An 11,734-nucleotide genomic window follows, 5' to 3' on the forward strand; every position below is an offset into this window, starting at 1 on the left:
AATCATTTCTTCCTGGATGCAGCCATGCTTCCTGCCATAATGGTAATAGACTGAACCTCTGAACCTGTAAGCCTGTAAGCCAGCCCCAATTAAATGTTGTCCTTTATAAGAGTGGCCTTGGTCATGGTGTCTGGTCACAGCAGTAAAACCCTAACTAAGACACCTGAGTAGGGGGTTGGGGATTTAGCTCAGCGGTAGAGCACTTGCCTAGCGAGCGCAAGGCCCTGGGTTCGGTCCCCAGCTCCGAAAAAAAAGAAAAAAAAAAAAAAGACACCTGAGCAGTACTGTCATGAGAGTAGAAGCGGTGGCCCTGCCCCTTGCCAGCTGCACCATTGGCAGGAACAATGCTGGAGAGCTCACCCTAGTGGTGTGGGTGTGGAAAGCTGCTGGGCTGACCAGCTCAGCAACCACCCAGGCCCGGATTCAGGGCTCTGAGTTGGTCCACCCCAACATCTACCCCATCAATGAAGTGTTGAAGTGTATGAAGGGGCCAGTCCTGCAGATCCAAAGCTGCAGGATCTCCATGACAGGGCAACAACAGGATATGCAAGAGGAGTCCCGATGAGAATCCAGTACTGATAGTGTAGGAGAAGCCAGAGGCCTCAAAGCCAACCGATGGGTCTCACTGCAATGAACATTTGCAAGTAAAGAAGTGAGAACAAAGGGGTTTATACTGTGTGATACACTCTGACACACCACGGTTTCCCACAATGAGATGTTTTTGTCTTTGGGGGCGAGGGGAGAGTGTTTGCAAGAGCAGAGGGAAGGTACAAAGGGACAGGGAAATGAGTGGGGTTGGGGTGCGTGATGTGAAATCCACGAAGAATTAATATAACATTAAATTTAGAAAAACGGACTCACTTTTAAAAAGATACCTTCTAAGAAAGGTGATATTGAAGATAACCCTAATAATGCCAACAGGACAAACAACAAAAAAATGACAGTCGTTACTGTACTTCCTCCGCCAGACTAGGTACTGACACAGTTGTTGCTGGTAAGAACATCTGATGCATGGATTTCATTCGTAGGCACTCACTTGGAGTTCCTTCTGGGTCTGAATGATGGTAGGATCCCCATCTTAACTAGTGACTTTTCCCCAAACTTACCTTCAGATGTCAGAAAACTTTCCCTTTTGTTTATCTTCCCTAATGGGTGTTGTATATTAGTGTAGTGTTGTGTAGTCATGTATACACATTGAAACAAATAGTCACACACACACACACACACACACACACACACACACACACACACACACACATTCTACCTATAACCAAAGGTGCCAAGGCATTGGGCAGAGACAAGATGCACTTAGGTTTTGCATTCCTCTGTGAATCGTGCCCATGAGCATTGGAGCCTCTAGAAATATCTCCTGTTCTTCACCGTCATCTGCATTTCTCTGTTCAGTCTTCAAACACACACACACACACACACACACACACACACACACACACACACACACACACACACACACACAAACATCCCCTGAAAGAATTCTCTATGCTTTCTGTCTCCTCTTCTATTTCTTTCCTTCTCCACAAAACCAGTCTGAGAAGGCTTCGACAGTTTGGATCTTGAATTTTTTTTTTCAAAGACCACTTGTTAAAAAGGCTTGGTATCAACGGGAGGTAGGCATAGGGAGGTTATCAAATGTATAGGAAGTCTGACCTTGAGGTGAGCAGTCCTGCCCACTACATCATCCTACCATGACTTTCTGTTTCATGAGAGACCTCAGAGCCACCGCCCAACTGAGCAAGGCCTAAACCGTGAGCCTAAATAAATCTTTCCTATTTTTAAGTTGGTGATCTTGAGTATTTTGCCACATTAATAGAAACCGAGACGTCTTCTGCCATTATTTCTTGCGTCTTTCTGCCCAATCTTATTTCTCCAAGACTCCCACTGTGTGTACACCCATAACCCTGATGCTATCCCAGGGGATTGATGCTCCATTCATTTTCCTTCTTTTCCAAGCTGGAATAATGTCCGAGGCCTTATTCCCAGGGGCACTCTTCTTTCCCCAGCCCACTTAGATGTGTCGCTCGGACTCAACGCCATTTTCAACTCCAACACATCTTATTTTTCTTATCGTTTCCTCGTGTCTTTACTTTGGGGCATATCGTTCTCATATTTTTGTCTTGGTTTATTATTTAGACATGGTGTTTCTGATCAGTTCTTTGAAGGTATTTGAAGAAGAAGATCTAAGGATTTTGCCCAGTTTAGCCCAGGATCTTTTTTATTTCCTCTGGGTTTGTTCCTGTAGCTCTGAGTGTTTTGTGCTGTTGTTAAAATCGGGATATCTTAGCACAACGTGGCGTCTTTAGAAATCAGAGTCTCCCCAGGATCCACTGTTGTTGCTTTCTATAATTGCTGTTCGGTAACTTTTCAAAACCAACGTGGAAAGTCTGTGTTTTCTTCGTGCGTGTGACTACGGATACATCAACTTGGCTTACTGATCAGGTAAGAGATCAGACACAGATTTTCCTAAATGCCTGGAACCAGTAAGTCACCTGCCCCAAACCACTGGTTGCTTGTTGAGGCCTTCTTTCAACACTCAAACGAAAGGTTGACAACTCTGCCTGAACCTAAACTTCCTGCTTGCACAATCTCTGGGTCACTCAGGGTTGAAGTCTAAAGTCCTCCTCTAGTCAGTCCTGACCATAACATGACCCAAGCATGAGCAGAAATGGACATCTCATTGACTTGCAACTCTCTTCAGGATTTCTGTTAGTCTGTTGTTTACCCAAACTAAGACAGCTGAGCTACACAGTTAAAGGAGGCTAATGCTTCCCACAACAGGGAATTTAAGTCAGGTCAAAGAGAGAACCTTAGAAAAGGCCCTCCTTTTACCACCTGGTGGTCAAAGAATGGCAGTTTTGTAAGGAGAAGGCATCATATTCCCGGCTCCATTTTGCTCCCTGAGGTGGTAGCCTGCTGATTCCAAGACCTCCATGTAGCTGGTGTGAGGGGCTAAGACTGGAACAAGCTGGAAACTCTAAAACTCCAATAAATATTTTTTTCTTTAATAAATATTCTCTAGGTTGCTGCAAACCTTCTGTGAGTTGTCAGAGTTCTAAAGTCTTCGCCAGCTCCCCCGTTATCTCTGTGGAGGACAGACACTTCGTGCCTTCACCATCTTCCACATTCTCCTTAGTACAGTTATTTGATGCAGCCCTTGGACATCATCCCCCTTGACACTCATCTCCCACCCTTTGGCTGTCAGACTACTGAAACAATAAACCCCAAGACACTGAAATTTCCCCGGGAGACTATGCCGGGTGAAGGAAAAGGATGAAGCCTGGTGCCAGCCAGAGGGGGAGTTTGTCTCCTGGAAGGCTTCACACAGTTCTGACACTGTGTCAGATCACTATCCAGCTGAGACAGTGAAGAACGGGACCACACCCTGACAGGATGACTTAGTTCAACCCAGCTAGGCGTTCTATTCAAACCTAAACTCACGTCAGGACCCTGAAGATTGACTGGGGGTGGGACTGAACGATTTTGTTTCCCTTTCCATTGAGACCACACTGAATACATCTTTGCTACTTTGCACTTTGGCACATTTAATTAGCACATTGACTAAGTCTAGTTTATTAAGGCTGCCTAGCCCAGGTTCTGACCGTAACAACTCAACACTTGTAAGATCCAGTCATACCTTCCACTGCCGAGACCCGAAACCTTGGCACCCTCCTCGACACCTGCTTCCACCCCACCTTGCATCAAAGCCAGCCTGTCTTCGAACTGACTGCTGAGTCAACCCCTCTTTACTTCAGCCTCACCAATGCCCTGAGCTAAGCCAGCATCATTTAGCACCTGCATCATTAGACAGCTCTCTGCCCCTCTGTCTATTTGCACCCTCCTACAGGGATCCTTTGTTTTATTCTAAACCAGATGGCAGCCCGTGCCATGCAAATTCTCCTCCTGCTGCTGACTTCCTGTATCACTCAGAGGAAAAGTCCCAAGACCTCACAGTGCCCCTCAAGACTCGGTATGACCATACCCCGGATCTTCCAGGTCTTGTCTTCAGCTGACCCCCTTCCTGCTCTCACTTTGCTCCAAAGGCCTCCTCAAATGCTCCAAGGTGTGAAGAACTGTCCCAGCTCAGAGACTGCCCTGGCTCTCCCTGTCCCCCGCTCCCTCACAATATGTCACCGTACTGCTCTACTGAGATGCAACCCCAGTCTGACCCTTATTTGGGTGCGGTGGGCGGAGGGGGACTCGCCATGCCTTTATCTTATTTCTGTCTCTAGTGCTTCTTACTACTGGATGCAATCGTTTGGTTATCTGGAATGTAAGTTAATTCCCTAAGATCAGAAACTTTCTCTGGCTCACCCCTGGATCTCTGGCAGCTGGCACAGTTGCTGGCAAACTGAAGATGTTCGACAGCATCAGCATAGTCTAAGGTAGAATCCCAACTCTGCCTCTTACTGCATGAGCCTGAACTAAACTTTGGGTGTCCCAGCTTCCTTCTCTATAACGCTACTACCCATACCTAATAGGGTGTTGAGAATTAAATGAATAAAAATATGCAAAGCACTGTAGATACTTATGTTACATATCTAACATAATTAGATATATTAATATAATTAGCATATATTAATATCATTTTACTCAAGTGATAACCCAGCATTCTAAGGCATACCATGTATTCAAGAAGGTACTGCATGATTATCCAGAGTTTGCAAAGGTGTTACTATATGTCTAATATTTTCTGCAATCTCAGCTAATTCCTTAGCTATTCATACCTCAAGAACTTTCACAATCTTTCAATGCTTACTGGTCCCTTGATACGGATGATAAGGGATTTTGACATTGGGCACAACCAAGAATCAACTCATTTGTATTTGATTGGGGGAGGGGGTTGTATATTTGTTTTCAACTCTTTTACTTAGTAATATCATCTTTTATTTTTAATTAACAGGCCAAAGGACAGTCTGAGCTCATACTACTCGGCAAGTCAGTCTCTACTTACTGGGCACGGCAGAAACTGAAAGAGCATAATTTTCGGCCACAAGTCCCCGGCCTGGAGGCACCTTTGCTGACATACAAATGCCGGGGTCCCCATGGCCTAGTTGTGTCCAGAATCAGAATTCCCTTTGACTCCTGGGCCCCTCGCCATGCCAACACACAGCTAAGATATAAACAAGTCAGGACTGCCTCCCTCGTGCTTAAAACCAGCACAGGAGGAGCTGTTCCAAGAGGGGAAGCGGCTCAGTCACAGCCTGAGTCACGGCCTGGACACCTGCTCTCCACAGCCCGGGGCTCTCAGAGGATCTGTATTACAAGAACATGGTCACTTAAAACTCTTCAATTCACTTAATACAACAGGCATTAAAACCCATTCCGGGGCTGGGCATCTGTGTCTGTGGCCCAGCACTTGCCAGTCATATACAAGGCCCTGAATTCTAGCTTCAGCAATGCAGAGCAAACAAGATTTTATTACTGGGAAAATAAACAAAACCTCCAGTATACCTTGACCAATGAACACTGCCTGAGAAATGCTGGATTAAATAGTCCCAGGACTCCCTTCCGCCCTAAAACTTGCCTTCCTGTTTAAAAAAATTTTTTTGATTAGTAAATTTACAAAATTTATTATTGGGATTTTATTTTTTAAAGATTTATTTATTTATTATATATGAGTACACTGTAGCTGTCCTCAGACACACCGGAAGAGGGCATCAGATTCCATTACAGATGGTTGTGAGCCACCATGTGGTTGCTGGGATTTGAACTCAGGACCTCAGGAAGAGCAGTCAATGCTCTTAACCGCTGAGCCATCTCTCCAGCCCAATTATTGGGATTTTAATATTTGAATAAACATTCAAAACTGTTCTGAATAAAACTTTCTGATAAATTTATCTTACTCCTTTATTGGGTAATGCAGTCACTACTTTATAAACAATTTATTTTTAAAATATTTGCCGTGGCCAAGTTTGGTGATGCATACCTATAATTCCCAACATGTAAGAATCACAGGCAGATGGATCAAATAAGACAAAAGCAAGACAAAGGCCACTTGTTGTGAAAGGTGTCCCCAGCTCCACGCCTGCTCCCCACATTCTCCCTCTTGCCACCCCCTCCCACGCAAGCTTTCTCACTACTTAGTCCCTCTTGTTCCTCCACTAGGGGACTTCAAAGACATGGGTGAATACAAACCAACAGACAGACACCATGCTCTAGTTGGCTTATTTTGTTGTTGTTTTAGGTTTTAATTTTTTAGAGACAGTGTTTCTCTCTGTAGCCCTGGCTGTCCTAGAACTCATTCTGTAGACCTGGTTGAACTCGTATTCAGAGATCCACTCCCCTCTGCCTCCCAGGCGCTGGGGCTAAACTCTTGCACCACCACTGCCCGGCCTTTTCATCCAGTAGCAGCTTTAGAGGCTGGAGAGAGCACTCACTGCTCTCAGAGCACCCACGTTTGGTGCCCATTGCTCAGAACCCCAGTTTCGGGGGATCTGGTGTGTTCTTTTGACCTTCACAGGTACTAGGCATTTATATGGTACAGATACACGCAGGCAAAAAACTTCATAGACAGGCGGTGGTGGCACGTGCATTTATTCCAGCACTTGGGAGGTGGAGGCATGTGGCTCCCTGAAATGTGAGGCCAGCTTTTCCACAGAGAGAGCTCCAGGACAGCCGGGGCTTCACAGTGAAACCCTGTCTCAAAAAAGTCATACGGGCATAAAATAATTGTTTTAAATAGTAGCTTTAGGACCTGGAGAGTTGACTCAGTGGTGAGCTCTGGAAGGAATCCATGCTTCCACAGGTACAGGTACGCGCGCGCGCGCACACACACACACACACACACACACACACACACACACACACACACGCTCTTTTAAAAACTAAGGGTCTGGAGAGATGGTTCCATAGTTATGAGCACCCAAGTTTGGTTCTCAGCACCCATGTCAGGCGGCTCACAACTGCCTATAACTCTAGCTCCAGGAGATCCAGTGCCATCTTCTGGGGATCCAATGCCACCCCCTGAGGATCTAGTGTTGTCTTCTGGGAATGCAGTGTCATCTGGGGATCCACTGTCGCCTTTGGGAATCCACTGTCACCTTTGGGAATTCACTGCCACCTTTGGGAATCCAGTGCCAACTTCTGAAAAGGCAGTGCCCTTGTCTGGGGATCCAATGTCAGTGCCATCTTCTGGCTTCCATGGCAAAACCACCAAGGAGGAGGAGGAAGAGGAGGAGGAGGAGGAGAAGGAGGAAAAGGAGGAAGAGGAGGAGGAGGAAGAGGAAGAGAAGAAGAAGAAGTTGTTTTCAATGCTCTCCAAGTCAGTGTATAGAGCATCTTCACTTTCCCTCAGGGTTATATTATAGGGATGAACTACTCTTTTTTTCTTTTTTTCTTTCTTTTTTTTTTTTTTTTTGGTTCTTTTTTTCAGAGCTGGGGACCGAACCCAGGACCTTGCGCTTCCTAGGCAAGCGCTCTACCACTGAGCTAAATCCCCAGCCCCTACTCTTTTTTTCTTAATGCTGGATTTTTACTTCTTTTCCTTGTCTTTTTAAAATGGCTTATGAGTTTTTATGTCCATTGGTGTTTTGTGAGGGTGTCTGATACCCTGAAAGTGGAATTACAGACAGTTAATGAGCCACCACGTGGGTACTAAGAATTGAACCCGGGTCCTGTGGAAGAACAGCCTGTGCTCTTAACCACTGAGCCATCTCTCAGCCCCAGTCTCCTTGTCCTGCAGATGGTTTCTGTTCTTTGATTTCATAAACAGTGCTGCACTCTCAAGTATGTATCCCTATTTTCAAACTGTCACTCTCTTGGATCTAAGCCGGATGGATTGGTAGTGCACAGGGCAGGGCTCACTGTGTTCCTGCTGTCCTCAGGGGTCTGCAGATTCATGGTTCACTGACTCAGGTTTATTCTCCAAACCCCTAACTCTTAGAGATGAAAATGTAAGGCAAACAGAGCTTATCTGGGGCCCATGAGCTATTTAAAATAAAATAATAAAATTTCACACGTGTATTCTGTGCTGCTGGGGGTGGGACTCAGAGCCATCGTGTGCTGCAGGCAAACTATTGCAGGCCAAGATCTGAAGTCACAAGATTTTCCCACATCCAACCCAGGTCTAAAAGAACAACTGAGGAATTCCCAACCCCGTTGAGCTGCAGCAAGCCTAATCACTGTAATTAGCTGACTGCACAATTACGACTGGCTAAACATGTCATACAGGAGGCTCCCACTCTGCTTCCCCCAGCTGGAAACAGCCGGGCTCAGCCCAGCACCTACAAAAGGCTGCTTCTCTCTGCATCTGCTCCGCCTGTGCTTGGAGCTTGCGTCTCCTAGAGGCCACTGCTCTCTTCTACCGGGTTCATTTCTTTCCAGCACACTGCTTCTCATGAACGTTAGCCAAGGATGCCATCATTGTTGGCTTAGTCATTCCACATTTAAATTAAGATATAATGTATATGTAGCAAAATGGACAGATCATTCAGATAGATAAATAGATAGATAGATATAGATATAGATCTAGATATAGATGTAGATATAGATATATGACAAAGTCAACTATGTGGCCCCTAGCTGGCTCAGACTTACAAATATCAACCTGCCTCTGCCTCCCAAGTCCTGGGATTAATTGTGGAGTCACCACATCAACCAAATTCTTACAAATGAAGTATGTAACCAACCTCTTAGTCAAAGTAAGTTGGTCTTCCATTATTTTCTCTTGCTTTCTTAGTAACTTTGAGTTTTACTGACTCATTAGTGAAAGGACACAAGGTGAGAGACTGGCATGTTTAGCTTTTCTAGAATTAATATAGTAATTTCCCAGTAGACTCAGGATCACAAGCTTCAATTACTTTTAAAACGATAGTCTGTAGAGGAATTTTAAGCCACCAACATGGCTGTTCTGGCACGAGATCACATTCCGAAGACCTTCGAGGTCTGTGTGATCTGGCCGCCATCCAAACATGCTCTTAGTACATGCCTTTAACCCCTCTGGCTGGAAAACAGACACACCTTTAAGATTAAAGTTAGTCTGTAGAAGAAAGCAGTTGTGTTTGAAAGTGATGTCTAAGTGAGGAGCAGACGAAGTGAAGAATCAGAGAAAGATTTGACAGGGTGCATCAGAGGTAGGCTATGCCCAGCTCTCAACAGAACAGCAGAGGAAAGAAGGTGTGGTTAAGAGAATACACCGTTGGAAGTCAGTGCAGTGAGTGCCATACAATGGAGTTGAGTTTGTTTGTGAGTTCGTACAGTTCGATGCAGGCCAGCAGAAGCAGCAGACGCCAGAGAATAAGAATAAGAATAAGAAGGAGCCAGGAGATTAGAACAGATTGTCAGAGTTAGTTTGAAGCCAAGCAGAGCGATTTAGTGAGAAGCTGAGAGAAGCCAGCATCTCACTGGTAGAATCAATCAGCTCGGAGAGGAATTTAAGCCAGAACAGCTGAGTTGAACCAGCCAGTTGAACCAGAGTTCAGAAAGAACTAGAAAGGGTGAGCTTATTCACCAGTATGACCCCAAGATGATAATTACATGTAGCAAGTAAGTTATTTTTTTATAATATTCATATAAATTCTTCATCCTTGTTTGTTGAACATGAAATTGAAATGCTTTTTATTCTTTGACAGTTTCATACATGCATCAAATGTTTTCTGATCGTTTCTCCACCCTATGCTACCTCCCTCCCATTTGTATCAACTCCACCTTTTCCCTGCCTGTCCCTCTCAAATTCACGACTTTTGGGTTTGGCCATGACTTGTGGCCCATTTAATATAACTGAGGTCTTCTGTGTGACAAATGGAACTATCTAATGGCCAGTAGGTACACAGCAAAAGGTGATGACTCCCTTTTTCTCTGTGTCTATCTGGGGCATCTAGTTCAGCAGGGAGGAGTTGGGTCCCCTGAGTCCCTCTTTCCCGCATGCCTGACTCCTGACCAGACACTCATGCAGGTTCAGTTTGAGCATGCATGCTATGAGTTTGTGAGTTCAGTGGCTATGTCTTTCCCAGAGCTTTTTCCAGCCCTGGTCTTTATCTGCCAGCTCTTGGATTCTTCCTGACCCTCTTTCCACAGTGTTCCCTGAGCATTCGAACAGAAGGCATACATGTCTTGATTTGGGCTAAGCGCTCACCACCATTCACTCTCAGCACCTTGTATAGCCATAAGTCTCAGCATTCATTGATGTTCAATGGAAAGAAATATTTCTCTGAATAAAGATGAGAGGAGCATTTGTTAGGGGTGGTCTCTGGACAGCACAGTCTGCAGACATTCTGGTGAAGGTGGGTGGGGTCTTGGAAGGCCCAGGGAGAAGAAAGGAGAAGGTTCTACCATGAGGGGTGGCATGGTGAGGTGGGCAGGCTCCTGGGACAGCAGACAGAGTCTTAAGAGACCTGAGGAGGAAAAAGAAAGCAGGTTCTACCTGGTGGAGAGGTCTGAGCACATCTTCTCATCTGAGGGTGTGTGTGTGTGTGTGTGTGTGTGTGTGTGTGTGTGTGTGTACGCTATTGGTCATGGAACCCATGGCCTTGTGCACTTGTGCATGCAAGACAACACTCCACCGCTGAGATCATTTATGTGTGTGTGTGTCTGTGTCTGTGTGTGTGTCTGTGTGTGTGTGTGTGTGTGTGTGTGTGTGTGTGTGTGTGTAGAAGATGAGGAGGAAGAGGAAGAGAAGAAGGAAGAGGAGAGAAAGGAGAAGTTTGTCTTTGTAAACAGCCCTTTCCATGCCTCTTTCCAGCCCTTTCCCCTACTTTGCCTCAGGGAATTATTCTGTATTGATTTCATTTAGGGGAAAATAGATGATTCTGACATGAATTAGGAAGTAGTGACTGTCTTGAAGGGAACCTATGATTCAGCCTCATGCCTTTGATTCCTCTCATTGGGGGAGGTGCCCTAATCACCGAATACATATCCGCTTTGTTCTCCTTCACAAAGTCACTGGGTACTGTGTACAAGGTATTTTGTTTTTTCTAAATTAATGAAAATAATACAAGTTTTATAGACATTTCCAGGTTTGGGCCACATGATTAGAGCCCTCTGTGGGCAAGAAATAACTTCAAGGCACGGTCTCATCAGATACCCAGGAGATTTCAGCTTATATCTGAGAACTGACCAGGGGCACTGTGTTTTGCTAATGACGGAGAGGCTAACATTCAACATGACCGTAGGATAGAGAAGCACAGGCTTACCCAGCTCCCTCAGGTGAGGTCAGTGACCCCGACTAAGAGGCATAACCTTACAAGCCCGGGCAGAGAACTGTTCCTCTGCTCTAGATCTTCTCTTTCCTTACAGCAATGAGTCAGGCGTGTCAGACGGGAGCACTGGTCATAATAAAGCATCTCAGCTCCTTCCCCCGCCTCAGTCCCCCACCTGTGAATGTTGGGCAAGCAAGAGTGCATGAAGCGCATCTACAGAGGGGAGAACAAGCTGCCTCATTGTTGGGTTGAGGAGCCCCAAAAAGAGAGGGCAGGGGTACTGCTTCCAGGAGGACTGCTGACTGAGTTGTCGAGAACCTACCTAGAGTGCTGAGCTGAGCTCATAACCCTAGACCAGCAGTAAGCAACACTATTGACCAAGTTTTAAGTGACAGGAGTAGAATAGTCCTCCCTCAAGAGTCCTCCCTCACGAGTCCTCCCTCAAGAGCCATACCGCCCTCCAAACACTCACATCAGTCACCAGACTGGAGAGACCAGTGCCTCCCCCTCCAATCAACAGCTCAACTCCTACCCTAGACTACACGAGGCATGAGCGGAAGTTCTGTGCTTCCTATTGGTCAGGC

This window comes from Rattus norvegicus, chromosome 13 (assembly GCF_021556685.1).
Source record: "Rattus norvegicus strain SHRSP/BbbUtx chromosome 13, alternate assembly SHRSP_T2T, whole genome shotgun sequence".
Classification (NCBI taxonomy): Eukaryota; Metazoa; Chordata; class Mammalia; order Rodentia; family Muridae; genus Rattus; species Rattus norvegicus.